Source organism: Enhydra lutris, unplaced genomic scaffold (assembly GCF_002288905.1).
Source record: "Enhydra lutris kenyoni isolate GAN:26980312 unplaced genomic scaffold, ASM228890v2 scaffoldscaffold12, whole genome shotgun sequence".
In the NCBI taxonomy this organism is placed as follows: domain Eukaryota; kingdom Metazoa; phylum Chordata; class Mammalia; order Carnivora; family Mustelidae; genus Enhydra; species Enhydra lutris.
This window is the reverse complement of record NW_019154096.1, coordinates 51,199,494-51,226,310: the sequence shown is the minus strand read 5'-3', so window position 1 is coordinate 51,226,310 and position 26,817 is coordinate 51,199,494. Positions and strand designations below refer to the sequence as shown.

General features: G+C 36.7%; 1 protein-coding gene and 1 pseudogene across 4 annotated transcripts in view; both read left to right on the top strand.

Moving 5' to 3' along the window:
* The window catches only part of LOC111145067 (heparanase 2 (inactive)), a 667,951-nt gene that overhangs the window by 476,997 nt on the left and 164,137 nt on the right, over nt 1–26,817 (top strand). The window lies entirely within an intron of this gene.
* Nucleotides 13,799–14,236, top strand: LOC111145070 (annotated as a pseudogene). Its single transcript, XR_002640451.1, has one exon. The product of XR_002640451.1 is annotated as a cytochrome b-c1 complex subunit 9 pseudogene (transcript).

Sequence of the window (26,817 nt, the reverse complement as noted above, 5' to 3'; positions counted from 1 at the left end):
AGTACCTAGAATGGTCCCTGGTACATAATAGATGCTCAATAATAAATTAAATGATAGAACTAATGTATTATTGGGGAAGACTATTGGCCTGGTCAAACTTGTTTCCATTATGCCCAGAGCATGCCTTGTGTTTTCTTGAGTCTTGGAAATGTCTAACTTTCACACCTCTGCCATTGAGTTTGCTCATCCTTTGTGACCCATATTAATTCTCACTTCCTTTATAATGACCTTCATCTATCTCTAAATGCTGGTAGTTAGTGTGGGGAAATTTATTTCATAACTCATCATATCTTCATCGCTTCAGTTTTTTTCTTTAGAGTTCCTTGAATGTTTTAAAATTTATTTTACAACTTTGTATTATCTTCCTAGACAGATTACTATTTAAAGCAAGTAAACATTTATTGAACTATACTGTTTAAGCATATGTTAGATGCTGGATATACAAAACCTTGGTCCGTTCTGATTTCATAGCTGTAAAATAAGAGGAAGTCTGACCAGACTCCCTTTTCTCAAAGTGTATTCTAAGGAACATTAATTCCATAGCATGTTAACAGTTGGTCCCTGTATCAATCAGCATTCTTCAGAGAAACCAAACCAATAAGATGTGTATATATTCAGAAAGAGATTTATATAAGGAATTGCTTCGTGTAATTTTGGAGACTGTCAAATTTACAGTGTGGTCCAGTAGGCTCAAGACCCAGGAGAGTTGATGATGCCAATGAAGTCTAAAGGCATCTTCTAGAGTGCCTCTTGTTCTCTCTTACTTGGGAAGGCCAGTCATTCTGTTCTACTCAGGCCTTCAACTGATTGGATGAGGTCCACCCACATTGTGGAAGACAATCTGCTTACTCAAAGTTCACTGATTTAAATGTTAATCTCATCCAAAAATACTCCACAAATTAATGCATAAAATTAACCATCAGTCTCTGAAAAAAAAATACCCATTATTAAATAAATTTGTGAAACCCTGGATTAATTAATTTTTATTCATTTTGTTCTTCTCAGAATCTAGTTTGTATTATCAATTTCCAGGGTGTGCACCCTTTGGGACTAGCATTTCATGAACATGGTTTGGGAAAATACTAGACCAAATGGTCATTAAGATTCTTTCCATTTTTAAAAGGTCAGAATATTAACTGATTGCTCAAAGCCACTTGACTGCATAGTATTAGAGCTTAGACCAAAACTCAGTTCTCTTAGACATCCATTGCACACAGTTATTTATTGCAGCTTTGTTTGTAATAACAAAAGATTAAAAATAATTTAATGGTTTATTAGGAAAAATTGGTTAAATGAAAATCATGGTATATGCATGCTATAACACTATATAGCTAAAAAAGTAAGAGGAAGTTCTTTGTATACTAATATGATACAATTCCCAAAATACATTATTTAGGTGAGAAAAGGAAAGTCAACAACAATTTAGAATACTACCTTTTGTATAAAAATGTGTGTGGGCAGGGGAGGTAAACATATGCTTTGTTTAATATTATTCATAATGTTTTTTACTTCCCAGGGAGAGAGTAGAGTTACGGTAAGGACACAGAGGTAGGAGAGAGTCTTTTCATCACATACCCTTTGTTCCTTTTGATTTCTGAACCCTGTGAATCTAGTACCTATTTAAAAACAAAACCAAATAAATAAAAAGTAATTTCAGGTGATTATAATGAAGCAGGATTGTGGAAACCACTGGGCTATATACATTTTTCTTCTGGACCAGAATCCCATAAGACTCATTAGTTCAAGTTTTATCATGCTACCTCTAGTGACTTTCCTTATGCATCCTTTGAAAAAGATTATACTCCCTTCACTTCTGCCTCTCCCTTCTCACACAGACTCATGATTCCCAGGGAAGCACCAGTGCTGGTTATTCTGTATCTCTGACTTGATACAATGTGGGAGGAAGGCTGTATCAGGGCAAGGAGGACCCAGGGAATGGCTAGCAACCAGAATTCAAAGTGGGCATCCCAAGGTGATCCCTGGTCTCTGGTGCCAATTCAGTATACTCTTTCTTTGCATATCAGCTTGCCTTTCTGGAAAATTGGGATAATAGGGCCTGACTTACTTGTATCAGGAAAATGTTGAGGCTCAAATGAGATTACAGATGAAAATGTGCTTGGCAGACACCGTGGGTTCTATATATATGGGAGAGAGGTTTGTTATGGAGAGTAAGTTGCTGCAGTATATCTACTAACATGACAATAAAGCAGCATTGTTCCTGGGGGCTCCACCATCTTCCTTCATAAAGGAAAAAGGAAGTAGCCATGTCTTCTTCAGGCTCTGGAACCTGAGCATATAAGGGACATATGGGGAAGCTGAAGTAAGTCCAGAGACACAGCTGATGCCAGGAATTACCTCCCCTGTTCAAATGAGCTCACTTGCCACCCCATTGCCAAGGTCTTTCTTGTAGCCAAGACAGGCTATGGTGTGTCAAGGGTGCCTTTTAAAAGCTGCCTTTTTAATAGGGGTGGAATAATTTTAGAAGTAGAACATGAAATTATTTTCAGAGAGTTTGGAGGGAGGCCCAGTAATAAGTTGTATGACCTTGGACTAATGATTTACCCTCTCTGGGTCTCAGTTTCCAAGTCTATAAATGAGAAGATCCTTAGGACCATGCAGCCCTTTCCAATTCTAAAGTGAGAAAACTACCCAGCACAACTGGAAAAAGGAAAACAGAAACCCTAGGTATTTGTGCAATTCTGCACTCAGACTGTCATCAAATTTAGAAAATAAATTTGCAGTGAGAAGATTGTGCTGAGAACCTCTGCAGGACTAGCTCTCTCTTGTTCATTAGCACATGACCATTCTTTTCTCTTGTGTATTTCAATTTCATCTACTCTGCCAGCAGCACTTTCTCTCTTCACTGAGACAAACAAATAAGTAACCATCCTAGTGGCCAAGAATGAAATTAGTAGCAGGCAAAACAGCTTAATTTTAATGATGCTGCAACCAAATTCTAATTGAACTCATGACTTTCCTTTTCTTAGCACATAATGCCTTGCAAGCACTCAGTGAAATTGGCCACCCCTAGCTCCCAGGGAAGAAAATGCTAACACTGGCATCAATTGTCAGTCCTCCTTTCTACCTTTAGAAAAGGACCCATTTCCTGCAATATTTCTATTTCAATTTGGCCTGGGTTTTGTTTGCTTGTTTTCTTTATCTTTAAAATTTTTGTGTAGAAGTTTGGTTAAAGGAGACTCTCTACTGATTCTTTTTCTGAGGTGAGAAGGTGGTTGGTTACATTTTATGGGTCATCCATAGGGTTATCCTCCTGTCTTGTTTTATAAGTAACCAGAAATGGGGGCGCCTGGGGTGCCCAGTGGGTTGGGGCCTCTGCCTTCAGCTCCGGTCATGGTCCCGGGGTCCTGGGATCGAGCCCCGCGTCCAGCTCTCTGCTTGGCGCAGAGCCCGCTTCCTCGTCTCTCTCTGCCTGCCTCTCTGCCTACTTGTGATCTCTCTCTGTGCCAAATGAATAAATAAAAATCTTTAAAAAAAAAAAAAGTAGCCAGAAATGGCAGCAGAAATAATTATAAGAAAACATTAGTGTATCTATGCTCATAATTAATAAGTATTAATATGTTTTGAGATTTGCTTATGTTTTTATATAAACAAAACATCACAGATATGAAATTAAAGTCTACCTGTTCTCATTGATTCCAGAGATAACCACTTACTTAACTTTAGATTGAATGCTGCTGGCCTATATTTATTTTTATGTTTTTACTAAAGCCAGGAGAATCTGTAAACTATCTATTGTATTGTTTTGTATGCTCCAAATGTTCATGTAAATTACATAATTGAAAATTATATAAAGTTACATAAATATAGGAGCACCTGGGTGGCACAGTCAGTTAAGCATCTAACTCTTGGATTTGGATCAGGTTGTGATCTCAGGGTCATGAGATCTAGCCCCTTTTAGGCTCTCCACCCGGCATGGAGTCTACTTAAGACTCTCTCCCTCTCCTCCCTCTCCCACACCCTCCTGTACTCTCTCTCTCTCTCTCAGATAAGTAAATAAAATCTTTTAAAAAATTACATAAATATAAAGTGAAAAGAATGCTTATTCTGCATATTACTTTCTTTCCTCAATGTGTTTTTAAGATGTATGTATATTGTTACATATGAATCAATTTCATTTATTTTCTCAGCTATATAATGAAAAACATTTCCTATTATAAGAGCAAAATAATTGATTTTTTTCTTAGATTTTTAAAGTTTTTTTTAATACTTAGGTCTAATTCTACTTGAATATATTTTTATTTATGGATCTGAATTAGAAATGATTTCATAAATTTCTTCATATATTTCCTATACATTTGGGTAGATTTATTCCCAAGGATCTTATAGTTTTGCTACTATTGTGAATGTCATATTTTTAATACATTTTCTAATTAGGTATTTTTAGTATTTGAGAATACTATAGATATCTTATGTTCATCTTTTAAGTAGCCACCATGATCAATTTTTTTCACTAGGTTCCAAATTTTTCTTATTTTTTTTTAGATTTTCTATTGTAAATAACAATATATTTGTGTTTTCTTTCCAATAATTATGTGCTTTTCTTTTTAATTTTGACTCTTTGAACTAGTTAGGACCTTCAGTACAGTATTAAATGTTGTTAGAGATAGAAGGCATCCTTGTCTGTTCTTGACTTGAATGGGAATGGCTTAATTTTCACCATAAATTGGTTTTTTTCTGGATTTTAATAGATGGTCTTTATCAGGCTAAGAAGATCATGCCTTTCCAGTACATTAAAGAATAGTTTTATTTTTTTAAGTAATGAAAATAGTCAGATTTAATCCAACTTATTTATTGTATCTATCAAGATGATCCTGTGGATTTTTTCCTTTAATATGTTAAAATAGTGTATTATATGGACAGGTTTTGATACTGAACGATCCTTCTATTTATGGGATAAACCCTATCTAGACTGAAGTATTTTTTAATACATTGTTGAATTCTGTTTGCTAATATTTCACTTTAAAATTTTTGTTTCCATATTCATAACCTAGATTCTACAATATTGTTTTCTTGTACTATATTTTACTGCTTTTAGAATCAGAGTTTTAGAGGCAGCTGGGTGGCTCAGTGGGTTAAGTTGTGGTCTTCAGCTCAGGTCATGATCCCAGGGTCCTGGAATCATGCCCCATGTCAGGTTCTTTGCTCAGCGGGAGCCTGTGTCTCCCACTCCCTGCTCTCCCCGTGCTTGTACTCTCTCTCTGTCAAATAAATAAATAAAATCTTAAAAAAAAAAACAGAGTTCTATTATAAAATGGTTTGAACAGTTTTCCTTCTTTTTCTATTCTTTGCTACACTATAGTTAATATAGGGATATATAATTGTTCTCTTAATATTTGGTAACTTTTTTGTTGAGAAATTCTAATCTGGTCATGATAGAGTAGTTTGTATTGAACCGACCCTCCTACCAAAACCAACTCTAAAAATTTAACCTTTTGAAGGCACTGGAGTATAACAACAGAGGGAGACTTGTGGGGCTGATATCCTTAAAAGACGGGAAATTCATGAGGTGAACACCATATCTTCATCATCCTAGATTTTTCCCTAAGGACATTTTCCAGATTACAGCCTAGGAAAATAGAGTTTAAGCATAAATATTATTCTTGTTGGGCTGGGGATTCAGAGTCAGAATTTGGGACCATCAGAGTGGCTGGGCATTAAAGGGCAAAATTCCAGAGAAAAGCAAAACACAGAGAAGGAGCCCAAAAATATGAATGCAAGTTTCCCACAAGTTATGGGCCACCTCTTCAGCTCTATGTACAAATGATTAGACCTGCCTAGAACCCAAGCAAAAGCTAGGAGCTCAGAGTCTCAAGTGCTGCACAAAGATTCCAGCAACCACAGGGGGATGAAGAGACAGATTGAAGCTCATGTCCTGCCAGTGTGTAGGGGCTTTAATAAAGCCTCCTGGTTTTTAGTTGTGACTCTACAAGCCTTATATCCTAAGAGTAATGATTATGTCTTAGAAGTAAAGACAGTATCATAGGAGTAAGGGCAAATATGAAAGACCAAACCTACAAAAGCCTTAAACAGAATCAAGGTGATCTTCTGCTATTCTGTATTCATTCCAGAAGAAAACATAACTGTCTTTGGAGAATGACAGTTCATCCATATCCTATAAAATTTTTCATTCACAACCTCCAAGATCCACTGGAAAATTATGAAGCATGCTAAAAAATAGAATTAAATTGCATGCACATACCTGGCATTGAAGTTATCAGACAAGGAAATTTAAATAAGTCTGATCAATATGTTTAAGAAAACAGAGAAAAATATGAATAAAAGATGAAAAGCAGAGAAAAGTAGAGAATTTTAACAGAGAATTGAAATCCATTTTACAGGCATGCCTGGGTAGCTCGGTTGGCTAAGTATCTGATTTTGGCTCAGGTTATGATCTCAGGGTTGTGAGATTGGACTCCACACCAGATGTTGAGCCTGCTTAAGATTTTCTCTCTCCCTCTCCCTCTGCCCCTCCCCACCCCTCTATTTTATTTCCTCTTTAAAAAAAAAAAAAAAAAAAAAAAGAAGAAGAAATCCATTTACAAAAATCAAATGGACAGTCTGAAAGTGCAAACATATCTGAAATTAAGAACCCTCTGGATGTGTTTAACTGCAGACAACTTATAGCAAAACAAAACAAAACAAAAAACAGGATTAATTAACTTGTGGCCAGATTAATACAAAATATTCAAAACAAAGCATAAGGAATAAAAAATATGGTGAAGAAGGAATACAAGGACATATGGGATACAGTCAACTTTTATTATACCTAAAATTGGAATATCTGAAAAAGATGAAAGAATGTAACAATTTTTGAAGACAATTATAAAGGAAATCCCACAAATTCAAGAAGCTCATATCCTCAAAAAGTTAAACATAAAATTACTATATGACTCAGCAGTTCCACTCCTAATTATATACCCCAACAGACTAAAAACAGGTATTCTTCAAATTGTAAACAGGTGTTCTTAAAAACAAATACTTGTATAGAAATGTTCATAGCAACACTATTAACTATTGACAACAATCATAAGATGGAAGCAGTCCAAATGTACATGAAAGGATGAATTGTGTAAATAAAGGATGAATTGTGTAAATAAAGTGTATAATTTAATAAATAATATAATTTAAAAAATAAATAAATGTGTAAATAAAAAGAAATGTATTTCTCTATGCTGAAATAAGTAGCGATATATGACACAACATGGATGAACTTTGAAAACATTATGATAAGTAAAAGAAGTCAATCACAATGGATCACATATTATGTGGTTCCATTTATATGGAATGCCCAGAATGGGTAAATCCACAGGGACAGGAAGATTAGTGGTTTTTAGGGCCTGGGGAGAGGAGGGAATGGAAAATGACTACTAAATGGATATGGGGTTTCCTTCTAGGGTGAAAATGTTCTGGAACTAGATAGTGATGATGGTTGCACAACATTGTGAATGTAATAAATGCCACTGAATTGTAAACTTTAAAATAGCTAGTTTTATGTTATGCAATTTTGGCTCAATTGAAAAAATAATTAGAAAAGAAGCTCATTAAATTACAATAAGGATTCATTCATACAAAGAAAATCATATCTCAATAAATAACAGTCATACTGCTAGAAAACAAAGTCAAAAAATGTCATTTCATTATCTTCTAATTTTCGTAGGTTGCACAGATAAGTCAAATAAATAATATGGTCACTGTTTTGAAGGTAAAGTCTTTTTTAATTTGGCTGCTTTTAATATTTTTGTTTGAACCACACTTCACAATATGAACAAAAATGTTAATTCAAGAGAAATCACGGGCCAAAATGTGTAAGGTAAAACAAAAACGCTTCAGAAGAAAACAGCGAATGCTTCTGATTTGAAGTAAGCAAAAATGTTGTAAATAGAACATAAAAATCATTAAACTTGAAAAAGAAGATTGATCAATTGGACTTCATGTCAATCAACAAGTTCATTAAATTAAAAAAAAAAGATGCCACACAAGAGTGGAAAGGCAAGTCACAAACTGAGAGAAGATATTGGAGATATATATATATCTCCCAATATCATATATATATATATATATATATATATATATATATATACATACACACACACACACACACACACACACACATATATATGCAATCCAAACAAAAAGGTTTGCATGCAGATTATATAAAATATTTCTGCTAGTCAATAAGAAAAAAAGAGAATATGATCTTAAAAAAGGCAAAAGACATGAAGAAGTGCTTCAAAAATTTCCTGTTTTAGGTATGGAGCAGCCCTCTGGGATTTCTAGTACAAGATAAGATGTAGCCCCCAGTTCCCACCCTTCAGGCCAGTGCCTTATCCAGGTTCTCTTGATTCCATTAAATTATAATTCCAATTTTAAATCCTATTTATTGCTACTATTCAGGGATTTCCCTTCATTTCAAGTTTAGCTAATATTCCTTGTTTTATTTGTGCAACATTTTTACAAGTTTAAGATTGGAGCGGGGATTCCTAGCATCCATTCAGTCATGTGCATTTACTTAGAATTCCAAATGACATTTTTATGAAGTCAGTTTCTATTAAACAGTGAGCTATATGGCCCAGAATTGTTTCTGGATTCAAGACTTTATATTACTATAAATTATAGTAGACACAGTAGCTTAGAAGAGTTCACAGAAAAGAAAGCTTAGAGTAGGAAGAGTAAAACGGAGAAATCTGGAGCTTTATACAGCAATTGGAAACCAGTGTTGGAAGGCCAGGTATATTTTTAGCACCTTCTTTTCTGCTTGACCTTACTTTGAGCATTTTTTATCAATAGGGACCTAGGGCAGCTTTTTTTTTTTTTTTTTAAGAGTTATTAATTTATTTGTGAGGGAGAGAGAGAATCCTCAGGCAGACTCCCTGCTGAATGCAGAACCCCATGCTGGGCTGGATCTTAGGACCCCAATATCATGACCTGAGCCAAAATCAAGAGTTGACCGCTTAACCAATTGAGGACCCATGCATCCCTGTTTGTATGTTTTATATAAGTAAAGTATCTAATAATTTATAGTGATCCAATGATTCATGAAGTTTGGATCTACTCACAAATCATATTATCTGGGTTGATGATTAAAATGTTGATTCAAGGGCTTTACCCAGGGCCACAGAATCTACAGTTAACAAACTTTGTACGATGGTGATTCATATACTTAAGGGTGAAAATCATTATAGATAGGTACCAGAGATATGAATGGTAGCCCTCCCAATGGTGATTGTAAATCAGCTGTGGGAAATGTGGCAGATAATGCTTAGTCCAAAGGGTTAACTGGTAGTGTTTTAGTGTCAGAGAATTTTAATTGTTTAGGGTGGTGGGGACTAGCAGCCTGTGGCCTACAGGCCAAATCCAACCCATCTTGGGTTATTGTATGGCCAGCAAGCCTTACAAAATGTTATTTGCATTTATAAATGGTTGAAAAAAATCAAAAGAATATTTTGTGATGTGTGAACATTTTATGAAATTCAAATTTTGTATCCATAAATAAAGTTTTATTGAAACACTGTTATGCTTATCAATTTGTGAATTGTCTGTGGCTGCTTTTGCATTGCAAAAGTAGAGTCAAGAAGTTACAACAAAGACCATATGCCCCCAAGACCTAAATTACTAATTACTTGTCTTTTCACGAAAAAAATTTGCAGGTCCCTTGGCAAAGCTATAGGCTTTCGTTTACTATGCAGGACTATCAGTCTCCCCATAATCTTAAATCTGTCTCCACTTCTCTACCAAATTATAACCCTCTATCCCCACCCCCCACCCTCCCCTCACATATACACTCCACACACAACCTGACTGAGTGTCTTGCAGTGAAGCTCTGGACTGCCTTCTTTATAGTGAAAGAAGACAGCAAAACTGCCTTGTTCTCATTCAGAAAGATCCTTTAAGGGGAGACACACCATAAGAGACTATGGACTCTGAGGAACTAACTGAGGGTTTTGGAGGGGAGGAGGTGGGAGGTTGGGTGAGCCTGGTGGTGGGTATTGTGGAGGGCACGTATTGCATGGTGCACTGGGTGTGGTGCATAAACAATGAATTCTGGAAGACTGAAAAGAAATTTAAAAACATAAATAAAAATTTTTAAAAAGAAAAGGTCTTTGCACACCTAAACAAAAGCAAAAAAAAAAAAAAATCCTTTAAATTTCCTGTGAATTATTCTGTGATCTTGGGGAAAAAATATTCTGGAACTATCTGATTATATTAATATAATCCTTACCAACTCATGGGGCCACTTATGACAGCCAGTTCTAGCCCCAGGAAAATATAAAATGTCAAAAAAAATTCTAAGAAGGGGAAATCCATTTACAACAAACTAAAGGTTAATGGATTCATGATTCAACCTCAAACTATATTATATCAAATAAAATATTTGACCTGACAAAGAAAAGAGCTTTTTTAAACTTGGTAAGAGAGTAGGACTTCCTAAAGCTTTTCCAAATACTTGATAAAATAAAAGATGGACTTTGTAGAAAAGAAATAAAGTAGGAAATAAGACAAAGGGTCTTTGCTTTGTATATATAGAGGATTAAATAAATACATAGTTTGTGAATTACTGTCTCTTCTTTTTTCACTCCTCTTCTTCTGGTCACTTTTCTGTCCAATAGGAAAATGATAAAAATAAATAAATGAGGAAATAATAGTAAATGGAAAATAAGGTTAGAAGAATAATAAATCAGCAGGAAAGATTAGTACTCTAAAATGTGTATCAGCTGGTCTTATTCTCTTGTTAGTGATGGACTACAAATATGATTCTATGCTTCCACATAGGTAGCCAAAGCAAAGTAGAATACAAAAAATTTAGTGGCTATAAATCAAAAACTAAACTAATTTTTCATGAGAAACATGCTTTTCCTATTACTAAGCCTTGAGATAAATTTTTCTGGTAGGTCCTCATAGTAAGTCAACCATGTTGACTTGGACATGGATGCTGTTTTATACACACACACAATTATAGACACTTTTTGTCTATCTATTCTTTCAAAGGCATGGATGCAAAATCCACATTAAGGAAAAGGCATAGCATAGGGCCTGAGGTGGTGCAACACAACAGTAATTTCTCAATCTCATACATAAATGAGGGTGTGGAAAATCGAATTCAATTAGGAAGCTTACACGGGACCTTTGGGCAAGTTATTTTGTTTTGGTTTACTCATATATTGGATATATCCCTGTACACTTCTGTTATACAACATCATACACAAATGCAGTATCATTAATATTAGCAAATAGGATTCTCGTATGTATTGAGGGGACACCAGTGTTATTCCACTCTTTGCCTTGATCCTTAAATCTAGAAAGGGCCTTAGAAATCATTTTGGTCAAAAATGGCAAATATGTGGCATACATGGCTTCATTCCTTACTCTCATTACCATGGCAGACATCACTAATTGATCACATTAATACACGAATTAACAGTACAAAGTACAGAGAGGTCTATTTCTCAACATCATCCTTGATGCTAATACTGCCAAAAAATCAGTGCTGGCCTATAAAATAAGAATGTTTGTAGTAGACTTCTGGTTTTAGCCCCAGCATAGAAAGAGCTTAGAGGTTTTAACTTGCATTCATTCAGCAATAAAGAGCTGAACAGTTCGAAAGTGAATGACTTTCTTGGGCCTATCAGAGAATTAAGATTGTAGGGCAAACTACACTATCCTGAATTCTTGAAATCCAGGTGAATTCAGGGAGTCACCAAAATATGCTTACCTAGAACAGAAAATACTAAAGCCATAAACCTATAGGAACACTTTAGGTTAATTTTGATGAATTGCTAGAGACTTAGTTTGGACTGGCCTGAGAGTGGAGGCTGCAGTATCAACCCTTCATCCCTCCCACCTATACCCTCCCTCACCCCCACATACTTTTGTGGAGTCCAGAATTTTCTAGTAGTTCTGGTAGGGAATGGGTAAGAGTAACCATTGTCGAATACGACCAGAGCATTCTCTCTGTAACAAAAGCCAGCTCTCAAGGGGAAGGATGTAACCAGAGCCTTGTCCCATCTGGGGAAGGGATTTTTGTTCTAATCTCCTTTAGCCTTTCTGTCTCACCTATGGGTGAAGAAGCTATACCACTGGGAAGAAAATCATGAAGTTTATTACCCAGAGATATAGACCCACTAAAAGATTAAGATATACTCATAAAGTTAGGGAATACTCCTTTCCTCTGTACTCAGCCACCTCATCAACGGGGTTCCAATATAAAAACGGTGAGTTATAGCTGAAGGAACTGCAAGACACAGAGTCTCTCTGAGGGGGAGTAATTAGGGAAGCCTGAAGTCAAGAAAGGATTCATAAACAAGAACATTAGAAGGAATTTGAGGCCTCTGGTATCTACAAATACAGCAAAAGTGAATCAGTCCAACTTCTAACACAAATCCTCACACTAAGGGTCTGTTTATCTCTGATCCCATGACCATTTCAATCTGTTGAATTTTAACAAAAAATTACAAAGTTTACTAAAGGACAAGGAAAAAACATAACCTGAACAAACAAAGCAAACATCAGAACTAGACTCAGATATGTGTTGTAATTATTAGACAGGAATTTAAAAATAACTATGATTAATATGTTAAGGCTCTAATGGAAAAAGTATACAACATGCAAAATAGATGGGTAATGTCAGCAGAGAAATGGAAACTCTACAGAAGAATCAAAAGAAAATACTGGAAATCAAAAACATTGTAACAGAAATGAATGACTTTGATGTGCTCATAAGTAGACTGGACGTGTCTAAAGAATCAGTGAGTTTAAGATTAAGTCAACAGAAATTTCCCAAACTAAATGAAGAATTGGGGGAAAAAAAAAGAACACGTTGAAACTGTGTAACATACATATTCTCGTATACCTGAAGAAGAAGAAAGATGTAACAGAAGAATAATGAAATAATAATGGCTGAAGTAATTCAAATATTGGAGTAATAATGGCTGAAAACTTGCCAAATTAATGACAAACACAAAACCACAGATCCAGGAAGCTCAGAGAATATCAAGTACGATAAATACTAAGAAAGCTACATCTAAGAATATCATATTCAAACTGCAGGAAGCCCAAAGAAAAAGAGAAAAACTTGAAAGAAGCCAGGGGAAAACTACATTTTACCCACAGGACAAGGATATGAAGTACAGTTATATGAAGCAATATGAACAAAGATAGGAAGTCTCAGCAAGAAACCATGCAAGCATGAAGAGAATTTAGTGATATTAGTTGAAAGAAAAACTCACCAACATGGAGTTCTATATCCAGCAAAATTATCCTTGAAATGTGAAGGGGAAATAAAGGTTTTCTCAGATAAACAAAAACTGAGGGAATTCATCACCAGCAGATTTGCCCTGCAAGAAACATTGAAAGAAGTATTTTAGGGAGAAGAAACGTAATATAGCTCAGGAATTCACGTAAAGGAAAAGTGTCAAGGAAGGAATAAATGAAGGTAAATAAGATCTTTTACTTTTCTTATTTTTAATTGATTTAAGATATCTTTTTAAACAGACTGAGGGAAAAGCAAAAAGGAGCTGAACCCATTATGGAAGTGATAGAGCGCAAGTGAGTGCACAAGCAGGGCAAGCAGCAAGAAGAGGGAGAATCTGCCTCCCTGCTGGTCAAGGAGCCCAATGTGATACTAGGACCCTGGGATTGTGACCTGAGCCGAAGATAGATGCTTAAACCCTGCTCAATGGGGAGTCTTCTTCTTCTTTTCCTCTCCCCTCATGCTGTCACAGTCTCTGTCTCTCTCAAATGAATAAATAAAATTTTAATAATAGAACAAAGCAAAGCAGGTGCGGGCTTGACAGCGGAGAAACATGGCGGCCCCGACGCTTACTGCGAGGTTGTATTCCCTGCTGTACCGCAGGACCTCCACCTTCGCTCTCACCATCGCCGTGGGCACCTTATTCTTCGAGTGCGCCTTCGATCAAGGCGTGGACGCGATCTACGAACACATCAACCAGGGGAAGCTGTGGAAACACATCAAGCACAAGTATGAGAATAAGGAATAGTTCCTCAGAGACTCCTCCCCACGCCGAAAGGACCAGGTCCACCCACCAGCTGTTTGCCCAGAACCAGGGCCTCAGCCTGAAGATGATGCTCAGATTACTCATCATTGACCACCTGTAGCTGTTGGCAAGAAGTGGCTTCACCTGACAGACTCTTTAACTTCTGCTGTGTTTGAAGTCTGTTTAGTCAGAGTCATCAGCAAATAAATGGAAATTGTCCTCAATTATTACTTTAGTAATAATAGCAACAATGTATTAGGTAATTAAGGCATATGGATAAGTGAAATGAATGACAGCAGTATCACATGAGACAGGAAAGAAAGTTGAGTATAATGTTATATGGTATTTATACTACATGTAAAGGATATATTCTTATTTGAAGGTATGTTTAGATTAGTTTAAAATATATATTGGAAACTCTAGAAAGACGTTCATTTCATGCTAAGAGAGGAGATAAAATGCAATGATATACAATGTTAAATTAAAGCCAGAAAAAGAGGGGACCAAACAAACAAAAACAAAAGAAAAAATGCAAGGAATAGAAAATACTTACATAGTAAATATTAATCCCAACTAGAGCAATGATCATTTCAAGTATGAAATAAAATACACCAATTAAAAGGCAGATGTCTGGAAGGGTGTTTGTGTGGCTAGTTGTTGAGTGGTGAGGCTTGGTGGGCTGTGCAGAGGTAAAGCACAGAGGCCAGGAGGGTGATTTGAGTTGGGGCAAAAGATCCCTGAAAGGGAAATAACCTCTTTCCCCCTATTTTCCTGTTCTTCTCTTCTTGATATACTTCTTTCTACTGCAATTGCCCAAAGCATGTAACCAGAATATATTAAAAGACATTTTACTATTCTTAATTTAGAAATCAAACTATCATTATGTCTCTCAAGGAGAAAAGAAACAGAATGTATTTGCTTTTTATTTCTGTCTTAATTAACTTTTGATTAACACTTTAAAACAGAATTATTTCAAAGGGGGCTGTTCTTCTACCTAAAAATCTTTGTAGTTAGCTTGCTTTTTCTTCCTGTTTGAACAAAAGCTCCTTTAATCACAGAGAAGACAACATGCTAATGCTTTCCCTGATTCCCAGTCCCTTTTTTGGTGTAATAAACAAAGTGAATTTGTAGGAGATTTGAAAGGACAAAATAGGACACTTTAAGGTATGATAAAAATTTCAATTTTTTTGAAAATTTTTTAAAGGGAAGGATGGTAAGGAATCATCTATTTGTAGAAAGGTATGTGACATTTTACCTTGAAATTATGACTTTAAAAATTCCTATTTGCTCAATAAATCTAATTAAATCATCTATCAGTTACAAATCACATAATTATATATTCTGAATATTTTATTTCATGGTATTGATGTGATTTATCATATTTACTCAGGTAGAAATCAAGTATGTGTTGTGATTAAACATGATACAGATCTGACTTCAAATATTGGCCTGTGCCATTTATTAGCAAGGTATTCAACTTTTCTGAGATTCAGTCTCTCCATATGTAAAACATGAACACTAATAGATTCTACCAAGAATCTAGAATATAGCTAACATACAGTATAAGCTCTGTAAGTGTTTATTGAACAAATAATCTCATAATATTTTGTGAGTGTTATAAACACATATAATGCAGGATGCATACTAAGCATAACTGTTAGTTTTACACTGTCATCAGTATCCTTATCATTTCCCTATTTGATTTAAAGGACATTCAGCTAAAATGGAAGAGGGAGTTTTATTGTGTTCAGGAAAGTAATGTCTAAGCATTTCTCCTAAATAATCAGAACTATCTATCTTCTGGTTATAACCTTTAATGTAGTCAGAGACACCTAAAACTGACAATTTGATATTTGAGGTATCTCATTTATTTTGAGACTCATATTAGCCAACTATATATGCCCAACATGTAAAGGCAATAGAATGAAATTTTCAAGCATACAGAAGCTTAGGAAAAAATTAGTTATACATAAGAATTTGTTGAAAAATTAACTTGAAGATGAAGCAGACAAACAAAAATGGAATCATAATGGAGAAATGGTGGTAAAAGGGATTAGTTGTAAATGTATAAAATAAATTTACCTATTTTTGTATTTTAGGATTAAGATTAAAATTAAAATTGCTGGGATTACAGTTAAAAAGATATAGAAATTTTAATTCCAGACAGATGGAGTATACATACTTTTACTTATTCCTCTATTTAGGTAGAACTAAAAGCTCAAGCTATTATTCATATAACAAATGTGGAAAAATTCTGAAAGGTGGAGAGAATAAGAGAATGGGAGTCAGGGAACAACACAGTGGTAAACTCCCTGGTTTGTGGTGTGTGTGTGTGTGTGTGTGTGTGTGTGTGTGTGTGTTCTGCATAGATCCCAGACTTGGTTCTAGAGAAGTTGACAACCCAGAAGTACCAAAAAATACAAACAAAAAATGCTCCAAGGCCAGCTCTCCCTATGCAAGAGGCCAGGAAAGGAAGAGTCTAGCAAAACAGAAAAATCTTAGACAACAACCGCCATACTCTAGTCAAGCACCACAGAAAAAGCTGTGTACCACCCCCACTCCAACCCCTGCCAACAAAGGTCAAATGGGCACTTGAGACTTTCACCCTGCCCAGGCTATAAAAAAGCACTCAATGCCCCTACTGGGGTACAATCAGTAAAGGCCTAATGGGGAGCGCTGGGACTTGCACTTAACGCTAGTTTATAATGAAGACTCTCTCTACCATCCCCACTCAGTGGAAACAAAATGGGGGGCCTGGACTCCCACCTCCAGTCCTCAGGAAGGACATATCTTTTCCTTCTGGGGGAAGAGCCAGGATTTTCACCACCACTCAGCAGTAGTGATACTACTCTCCTACTCATGTCAGTGGAGGCCATGTGAGGAGCAGTAAGGAAGCACTCTTACCCCTTAAAGTTAGGGTAGATATCAGTGCATGCCTAGTGGGGAATGGGAACTCCTACACCCAACTACCAATAATGAGTTCCCCTATTCCCTGAGTGTCCATGGAGATCAAGTGGGGAACACGGACCTCCACCCATATGTGACAGTGATGAGGCAGTGTTCCCTCCTTACCCTGCCAGAGAGGTATCTGAGGAGGCCAACCAAAACAAGACTTAAATAAGATCCAAAGTCTTATAACACAAGACCACAAATACCCAGATGTTAGGTAAAAAAATCACTTGTCCATCAAGAACCAGAAAATATCAACTTAAATGAGAAAAGATAAGCAATAGATAACAGAGATAACAGAGATGTTCAAATTATCTGAGGATTTTAAATCAGCTGTCATAAAAATATTTCAATGAGCAATTACAAATTTCTTGAAACAAATGAAAAAATAGACTCAGGAAAGAAGTAAGAAATCCTAACAAAGAAATAAAAGATATGAAGAATAACCAAATAGAAATGAAAATACAAAAAATGAAATTAAAGCTCAGTGGGTGTGGTGTGTTCAACAGCAGAATGAAGGAGAGATTTTTAAAAATCAGTGAACTTGAAGATAGAATAATAGAAATTACCCAGTGTGAACAGTAGAGGGAAAATAGACTGGAAAAAATAAAATAATGAACAGAGTCTCAGGGATCTGCAGGACCATTTTTCTACCCAGCATTCTATATCCAGGAAAAAGTTCCTTCAGTAGTAAAAAGGAAATCAAGACATTTTGAGATGAAGGAAAAACAAGAAACTTTGTTGGCAGAAGACCTACCTAAAAGAATGGCTAAAGTAAGTTTTCTAAAAAGAAAAGAACTAATAAAATATGAAAACCTGGAACATCGAGTCGGAAGAAAGAAAAACAGAAAGGTAAAAGAGGAATGCCTGCAATAGAGTTTACCTCTCTTCTTGGGTTTCCTAAATTATGTTTGATGGTTGAAGCAAAAATTGCAACACTAGCTGATGTGGTTGTCAAACTTGTAGAGCCATAGGAGTAATACCCTTCTCTTTTTAAGTTTTTCATAAAAACATTTTAAGGGACTGGTATGTAATATTCATAATTGCTTATTTTACTTTAACTTCTATTACATTTAAATACCATTAAATTTTGCCTATTTTATTAACAAAACAGAATAAATAATATGATAACATTGCTCTAAAATTAATATCAGTATTTTTGTTATACATGTGTACACACATACAGACCTGTCTGCAATGATTTTCTCTGAATGTTGATAAAAGAGATGTATTGGGATTTGGTTTGATTATTAAACTTATTTTTACTTTTTGTTATCTTGTTAAAGTTTTGAAGTGACTATGCATTTTTATTACAGAATTGTTATGTTTAAGAATTATGAATCAAAAGAATATAGCAATTGAAAATAAACTGTTTAAGGGAAAATTACAATTTTATTTTTGAATATTACTGATATTCAAAATATACAATAATGCAAATATTTAAATTTAAAATATCCTACCGGAAATGGTTTCCTTGGGGGCTCAATTCACATCCCATGCAAAACAAAAACTAATTTTATTTTGCCACATTCCTGAAATCTAACTAATAGATGGGTCTCTCTCTCCCTCTTGACCTCTTTGTCTCTCTTAATACATATATACACATATGCATGTGTGTACAATGACATATATTCAGGGTAGTCTCTTTAAAGACTTTATATGGTGAGAGCCAGCCTTTCATTTTAAATATGGAAGTGGCAGTGGTCATGAAAAAAATTGTATTGATACAAGATTTTCTCTAGGTATAATATTCTACACAGTGAGTAATTTCAAGGAGGATAGCTCTATGACACTGAATTTGCTGAGAATAAAAGACGCAGGAACTAAAATATATAAGAGATTGGCGGGTATAGCTAGAGAAGCAGTTTGGTGTGTGTGTGTGTGTATGTGTGTGTGTGGGCGCACGCATGCGCGCACACATGCACGCATTTATGAACACTGGGTGTCTGGAAATAAGCAACTTCATGCAAAGTAGAGCTGAACCTCTGGCTTCCTTGCATATGCGATACAAGTGAGGACATGTGATTTTGTTCATGGTATGAATGCCTAAATACATCCACATCAAACTAGTTGTCCCTCAGAATGAAAACTCAGATTTTCCCCTCAGAAGCCTAAGGGAAAATACTGAATGCAAAGTTAAAAGGCTGCCACCTACTGATATGTGACCTTTAGTAATTAACCTCCCTTCCAAAGCCCTAGATTCCATGTCCTCAGTCATTAGTAATTGCCCTGGTCATTGTTTTCACCCTGGGCTCAGTTCACCTAGATACAGAAGAATAACTGTACTCTCATAGTTAGAATTCGGCCCCTTGTTGACAGTCACCCAGTCAATTCAGACTAAAATTAGCCAGGATTCTTCAGGTTATTCTTTTATTTTCATACGAGGGACCATTTTCTTTCAAAGGACCCCTCTTTATTATGAACTGCTGATGAAAAAGATTGATTTTGTTGTAACTAATACTTTGCATTAGTAAATATAACTCTAATTGCTTTAGTAAATAACCACCACCACCCCCCCCCCCCAGATCTCGGTGCTGTAAACATTAGAAGTTTGTTTCTCACTAATGTCATGTCCAATGCTGATATACCTGATAGATGGGTCATTTCAGGACCCAGGCTATTTCCATCTTGTGACTTTTCCTTGGAGACTTTCCATTCATCTGGCAATAGGAAAAGAGATTATATGCGAGACATGGCTTCTTAATTTCTGCCCAGAAGTGATACACATCTCCATCAACTTCAACCCTGAAGTGATGTATTACTTCTGCTCACATTGCTTTGGCCCTATTAGTCTTTTACGACCCTCTCCTCTGACAGTGGCAGAGAAATAATAGGTTCTGGCTGGGCAGCTGCTTCTTGACAAATAGCTCTGCACTGTAGAAGGAGAAAACAAAATTTTGGTGGTCAGTAAACTGTCTCTACCCTACCCAGGGGTGCAAACCCAGGTGAGTGTGGGGCTCACCTCACATGCCCCCCTTCTCTCAAAGATTCACAGCCTGAGTTGGTTGCATTTAATTCCTTCAAACAGTTGCTTTATATATTTTGTCTAGGATTTTGAGTTGTCTGTGACAGAAGGTTACTTCTTATACCACCAATTCCATGATGGCAGGAATTAGAACTTGGTTTTAACCCAGCACCTCTTAAACCTATTTGACCATGGAGCCACTTTTCTTCAACTAACAGTAAGACTCTGAAAAACATTTTTGCAAAGTGAAACTATACATCTCCATTCCTTTACTTATCACCCAAGGTTTTGCTTTTGTTATTGTTTTTTGTTTTGTTTTTATTTTGTTGTAATGTTTTGTTTTCTAGAGAAATTTGAGTTTAGCTCAGTATTGTTTAATTGGTCACGATGGTTGAGGGAGGCAAGACTAAAGATGGCTGGAAAGTGATTGTACTGGATTACAGGATAGATGAAGAAACTGGTAGAGCAGAGAGGGAAGAGTGTTTGGTATCTATTACTTAGTACATGTAAGATCTCAGGTTTCCTACTCTATCTCTGTGAGCCAGAGTTTGTAACCTGTAAAACAGGGAGTGTTCTTGAAGGTTAAATGAGATAACCGTATGTAAAATATCTAGCAAATAAGGAACTTAATTAATATAAGGTTCCTTCCTTCTTCTTTCTTCTTTCTATGGTCTCCTAGTTAATAATGTACTAACTTAATTTATAGTTAAGTTGGTTGTGCTATTCTGCTACAAACAATGACAATTTTATGAAAAGAGGCCAGGGAAGGATGAGGTAACTGTGTAGGATGCTCCCAATTTACAAACATTGAGTTAAAAAAGTACTGCACATAGATGATTAGATTCTGGTAACTTAGATCCTGCCATTCTTACTACCGATGGCCCACAGTTAATTGGCCATGAAGCTAATGACTGAAGCTTTGAGCCCCTTACTTGCCTTGGCTCCTGTGAGTGCTGGGAGATGGTGATAGTTTTAGGATGTTCTAGGTGGCAAGGGATAGGGAAGGTTGCTATCAGGAGGCATTGTTTTGTAAGCATTTCTGGTAAATCCTGAAAGAGCCCTCAGGAAAAAAAAAAAAAAAAGTGATTCTCTTACTTTCTGGGGGTCTGCTGTGATTTATTTGGTCACTCTAAATGAATATTTACTTTTGCACCTAATTCTGTACTTTTGACTTCTTTTTCTCAAAGATGGCCCCACAAATTGTTTAAGTTTAAGCACTCAAACACATGGATCTGCTCCTGCCCACACTTTTGATGCCATTACCTGCTACTATTCTGAAAAGTCCCAGAGGTGCTCTCCTCAGAGCCTCCTCTGGGGGCTGGAGCTGCAGATGGCTTTCCTACACCTCTCCTTCCCTGCTTCCCATAGAGCTCACCTCAAAGCTGCTAGGATCAAGGGCCAGCTGTTTGAGCCTCTGCCAAAACATTGTGTCTCCACATATACTGGGTTCATGGGGGAGAATGACCTGGGCTCCAGGCTTAGAACCCAACATGTGCAAGGAATTAGGAAAGAAAAGGTCAAATAAATGGGGCCCTTAGGACAGCAGTTGCGCCCCAGGACCATCCTTTGGCTCATTGTGTGTTAGCTTATTCAGGCACACACACTTTTATTAAATATATTTTTTGAGCACCCATTATATATCTGTGGGATTGCCTACAACCTTGACCTTCACTTGTACTATTTTTCAATGGTAACATTTTTCCATAGTACAAAACTATAATTCCTGAGTCCTTTAGTTAGCTGGGTGACTCCTGTATGGATTTATAGGAACTGGTTTAAGAAAGCTAAAGAAACATCTATATTCTGTAGGATCTTTTTTAAAAGTTTGTAACTGTTCATTTCATCTAAGCTTTACCTGCCCAAAGTTGTTCAGAACAGGAGATAAGAAGGTTGACCCATTGCAGAGAAGATCAAGAAAAAGGAAGCCTCAGAAAGAAAACCTAAAGGCAAGTGTGAAGAACAATGTGCTCTGCAGGAGCCACCGTGAGGGCCTTTGGAGGAGGGGCAAATGCAAGGTATAAAGCTTTAGAGAGACTCAGGTCTGCCTCTCCAGAGATTTTGGCTTCAAGGTGTCAGAATAGGTTTTATAGGTCAACAGGGTTGTTCTAATGGTTATCCAAGTTTCTCCCCCTTCAGTGGGGAAGGCCCCAGTTTTATGGAATTACCTGCCCAGCCAGGAGGCTGGGTGTTAGAATTCTGAGCAAACTGCCCCTCCTCCCTGAAAGCAGCAGGCAGCAAAATAGGTCCGGAAATTCCTGAGCATTGGGAAGCCAGCACTAACCTAATTGCCTGAAATAAAAGAAGGGGTCAGATAATAAGGGGCAAAGGTTTTTCCTTTTAAAGTAAAGAGCCAGGTAAACAAAACCAGCTGTTGCTGGAGCCAACAAATTCTCCTCATTAAATGTTTTAAGAGGCTAATGGGCCTAAGTAGCTAATTGTAGTACAATCCTGAAGACTGAATCTCGGGCCCTGGAGAAGGGGGAGTAGGAAGATCAGGGTTAAAACCTGGCAGGCAGAGAGAGAAAGGAGATGAGACCTGCCCCTGGCAGAGGATCCCAGATGGTCAAATGGACTTAAAATAAGATGATTTGACCTGGAGTCTCTAATGTCTCTTGTCAGTATACTAGTGGAATGGGCTTGGGAATCTTAGCTGGTACAGTTTTAAGTTTATATACTAGTGGAATAGGATCTAGAGTAAGTTTTTGTAAAAATAACTAATTATGGGAAATTTTATGTGCATTTACTACGAAAATCTCTGAGCGGATACACAGCAAAATGTTAACAGTGGGTTTCTCTAGGTGTTGAGTTTATTGGTGATTTTTCATTTTCATATTTAATTTTGTTTACATGCATTTTCTAATTTGTCTATAATGAGCACTTATTTCTTTTATAATAAACAAAGGGCACAATTTTAAATAAGATGAAAGGTATTATACTAGCAATAAACATTAAGGAGGGCAAGAGAGTTGGTGAAGGAACTGGTAAAAGGTTTTAGTTACTTTGTATACTCTGCCATGTTTGCCACCTCCCCAGATGTGTGCTTGATATGACCTGCCAATCTGGAGGCCAGCAGAGGCAGGAGTAATGGTTGCTGGTATTGAGCCAGACAGGCTATTTGTCTGCACACAAAGGTTTCAACCTCATTGCGTTTGTAATAGTTCCCAGAAATGTTATTTCTACACAGCTTTTAGTTGAACAACTTAGCCACTTGTGGTCTGATCCTCAGAGATGCTAAAATTTCAAGAGAGTTTGGAGGAAGATTTTGATTTACCTAAAAGTGTCAGTCTAAGTGTTCTGCCAGGGTTTATGTGGAAGATGCCAAAGCACCTCCAATCGATGAATTTGTCTTCTCTCTCTCTTCTTTCTTTTTTTTTTTTTTTCCTCTCAATCCTTACCCTCTTCTCTCATTTATTTGGTCTTCCAACACTTTGTAGCCATTACTAAAGTAATTAACTCTCCAGAGAGATTGATTAATGTCTAAAAATCATCTTTATCTTCCTAATGACAAAGACAAAAGAGAGTTGCCCCAAGATCACTGGACAGTCAGCTGCATTCCAGTCCTGTTTCCTTTTACTCAATCTTAGTTAAAAATCAGTATCTTCATCATTTTTAATGATTTATTCTTTCCAAATGGTTATGGCAGATACCCCACCTCCTTCGTGTCCAAATCTAAATGATATAATGGGTCCCTTACCACAGGCAGTCACTATCAGAGAACTAAATCTCTGTATCAGACAGGAATTTTTCAAATAATGACAGATTACCAACCTTGAATGTTTTCTTTAAAGTGTCACATTTATGAAGGGTAAATGTTGTAAGCTAATTATCCAAGGGTACGCAAGAAAAAGGCTTAGGTATTATCAGATTCACATCTATGGTTAAATTGGCCCCTCTCTTAAAAGTGATACTAAATTCTGGGGGACCAAGGTTCATATTTCCATTGTATGATATATATGTGGATTCAAGATTGCAGATGAAGTTGCTGATATGGGGTATGATATGGGGATTCCTTTGATGTCCAAATGTAAACTTGGCTCAGACTCAGGTTATTAAAAAGAGTGAGGAAAGAAAGGACTCTTAGCTGAGTCGAATGTAGAGGCAATGTCCAGGGCCATAATTGACAAGCATTTTAGAAGGTCTTTGACATCTCTGTTAAGTTCTCCTATCTTCTCGGAGAGGTTGGCTATAGTCATGGCATCATTCATTACTAATAAGCTGAAGACCCATCTCTTTTCCTGTCTCAACTTTTATCTGTACCTCCCTCTCATATCTCCAACTACTTGTTGTATACTTTCTCCTTGGTGTTCTCTGTGCCCTTGGTATCTCAAATAGAATCATTCATCTCCTTTGACAAATCTAAAACCTAGTCTGAGTAGCTTACATATTCTGGGTATCAATGTTCTCCAAGATATCCTTTCTCACAAGCTCCTGGTCATCAGAGATTCCCTTCCTCTTTCTCTTACACTCTATAGAAGCCTTATTTTATTAGTTCTTCCTTCACAGGCTCTCACTTTTACTTCTTTTCATGACCCAGATCCCTTTTTGCCTGCACTATTGAGGTAAGATAACCTTGTCACACTGGTTTCCTGCCTGGAGCTCTGGAGCTCTCCCTTCCTCCAAACTAATTCATAGTCCACAGAAATAGCCTGAGACCAACTGAGAATGATTGAATCCAGCCTGTTAGGTTAAAACTGGGGCCAAAAATAGGCTCTAAAAAACTTAAGTCAAAGTTTTTATTGGAATTCCTCCCCCACGTGTCACATGAAGGAGGAATTGGACTATTTCTTGGTCCAAGAAAACAGCCACTGAGTGGACAGTAAGAGGGAGTAAATTTTAGACTCGTTAGAAGAGGTTTCCATGGATTCAAGCTGTAGTACGTGGAACAGTACAAATTCTATATGAGAATGGGTTCTCTGTCCTAGATAATCACTTCTTAGTCATACTGTAGTAAGCTTACATGCTTTAGATCATAATATGGGACAAAGGTTTTTTGCCATATGGCCATTAAGGTCTTTTCAAATTCCAGAGTTTTGCAATAGAAACACAGCTCTCCCCATTTCTCCCTCTGCTTCCCACCTACTGGGAATCCAGTCTATTCTTGCTGCCCCATACTTCCCTCATTCCAAATCTACAGTGAATGAACATGCTTTCCTTCAGACAGATGTTCCTCTGCTCACCTCATCAATGGCTTTTCAGTCTAGGTTGCTGTCACCATGGGCACTTTAAATAATCTGGATGGTAAATTTGCTTATTAAATACCTTTTACATGCCAGGATCTATCCCCAGAATTTTTCCTGATATGACTAGTATGCAATTCTCTGAATACTGTGGGTTTAAGGTTCTTTTAACCAACTTCAGAGAAAGGGAAACCTAATATCTTATGGGTGGTAGGTGACAAAACTGAAACTGTACCAGGCTTTTCTAACTTCAAGTTCTGAGTACTCGAGAAAAGAGACAAAAGGGAGTGAAGGAACAAAAGTTCCCTCAACTAAGCAGTGTAGGATAGGGGATATTCAGGGGGAATCCTACATATTGAAAAAGTACATCTGACGTTTTATCTCAGTAAGTATTAAACTATATGTGTTGCCAGCAAAATTCATAAATTCTGATGTTTAAAATAGCTACTGGGAGCTAACAAAAAGAAAAGAGGGAACTATAATATATGTGATTAAAACATAAAAGAACATTAATTAGGGTGTATTTGTATCATGTGCCTAGTAGTCATGTAACATAGTAACAAGTATGCTTGTCCTTCAGTGTATATTAGATTAGCATTGCATGAATTATTAATTTTAACATTACCATGTTTAGATATACCTACCTTCCATGTAGCAAGCTATTTAATCACAATTTTTCAAAAAAAAAGTCAGAAATGCTAATAATGAAGTACTAATAGAAAGAGGTTGGGGAGGTAAGTAATGGACATGGACATGCTCAGCCCTGTGTATTGCACATACTAAATGTTTATTGGATCTGAGTCTAACATCTGTATCTGTATCAGGAATGAAGTAAAAGATCATGTCATTATTTTGTTTTATTCCCTAATATAAGTAACCACCAAAATTTGTGGTTACAAAATCATGTACCCTTTGATATATTAATTCTACTTTTAGGATGCTATACTAACACATAATTTAATCAATCAGTACCCTATTGTTTATGAACCCATCTTTATGAGCTGAAAATGAAATTAGAAGAGAACAGAGTTGTTGAATGCCTACTATGTGCCCAACACTTAGGTTTATCTGCTTTATTGTCAAGTAATCCTGAGAAGTAGATCTGTTACCTCTTTTAAGAATAAGACAATAGGGGTGCCTGGGTGGCACAGTCGGTTGAGCGTCCAACTCTTGATTTCTGCTCAGATCATGATCTCAGGATTGTGAGATAGAACCCTGTGTCCAGCTCCATGCTTGGCAGACTCTGCTGAAGATTCTCTCTCTTCCTCTCCCTCTGTCACTGCCCCCCCACCCCGTCTCTGACTCTCTCTCAAATAAATAAATTTAAAAAAAAAATAAGAAGAGAGGCACCTGGCTCAGTTGGTTAAGTGGCTTAACCACTTGATTTCTTGATTTCAGCTCAAGTTATGATCTCAGAGTTGTGTGATCAAAACCTAAGCTGGCTCCATGCTGGCCATGGAGCCTATTTGAGATTCTCTCTCTGCCCCTCCCCATCCTGCTCACCTGCACTCTCTCTCTCTTTAAAAATAAAAAAATAGGGGCACCTGGGTGGCTCAGTGGGTTAAAGCCTCTGCCTTTGGCTCAGGTCATGATCCCAGGGTCCTGGGATCGAGCCCCGCATCGGGCTCTCTGCTCAGTGGGGAGCCTGCTTCCTCCTCTCTCTCTGCCTGCCTCTCTGCCTACTTGTGATCTGTCTGTCAAATAAATAAATAAA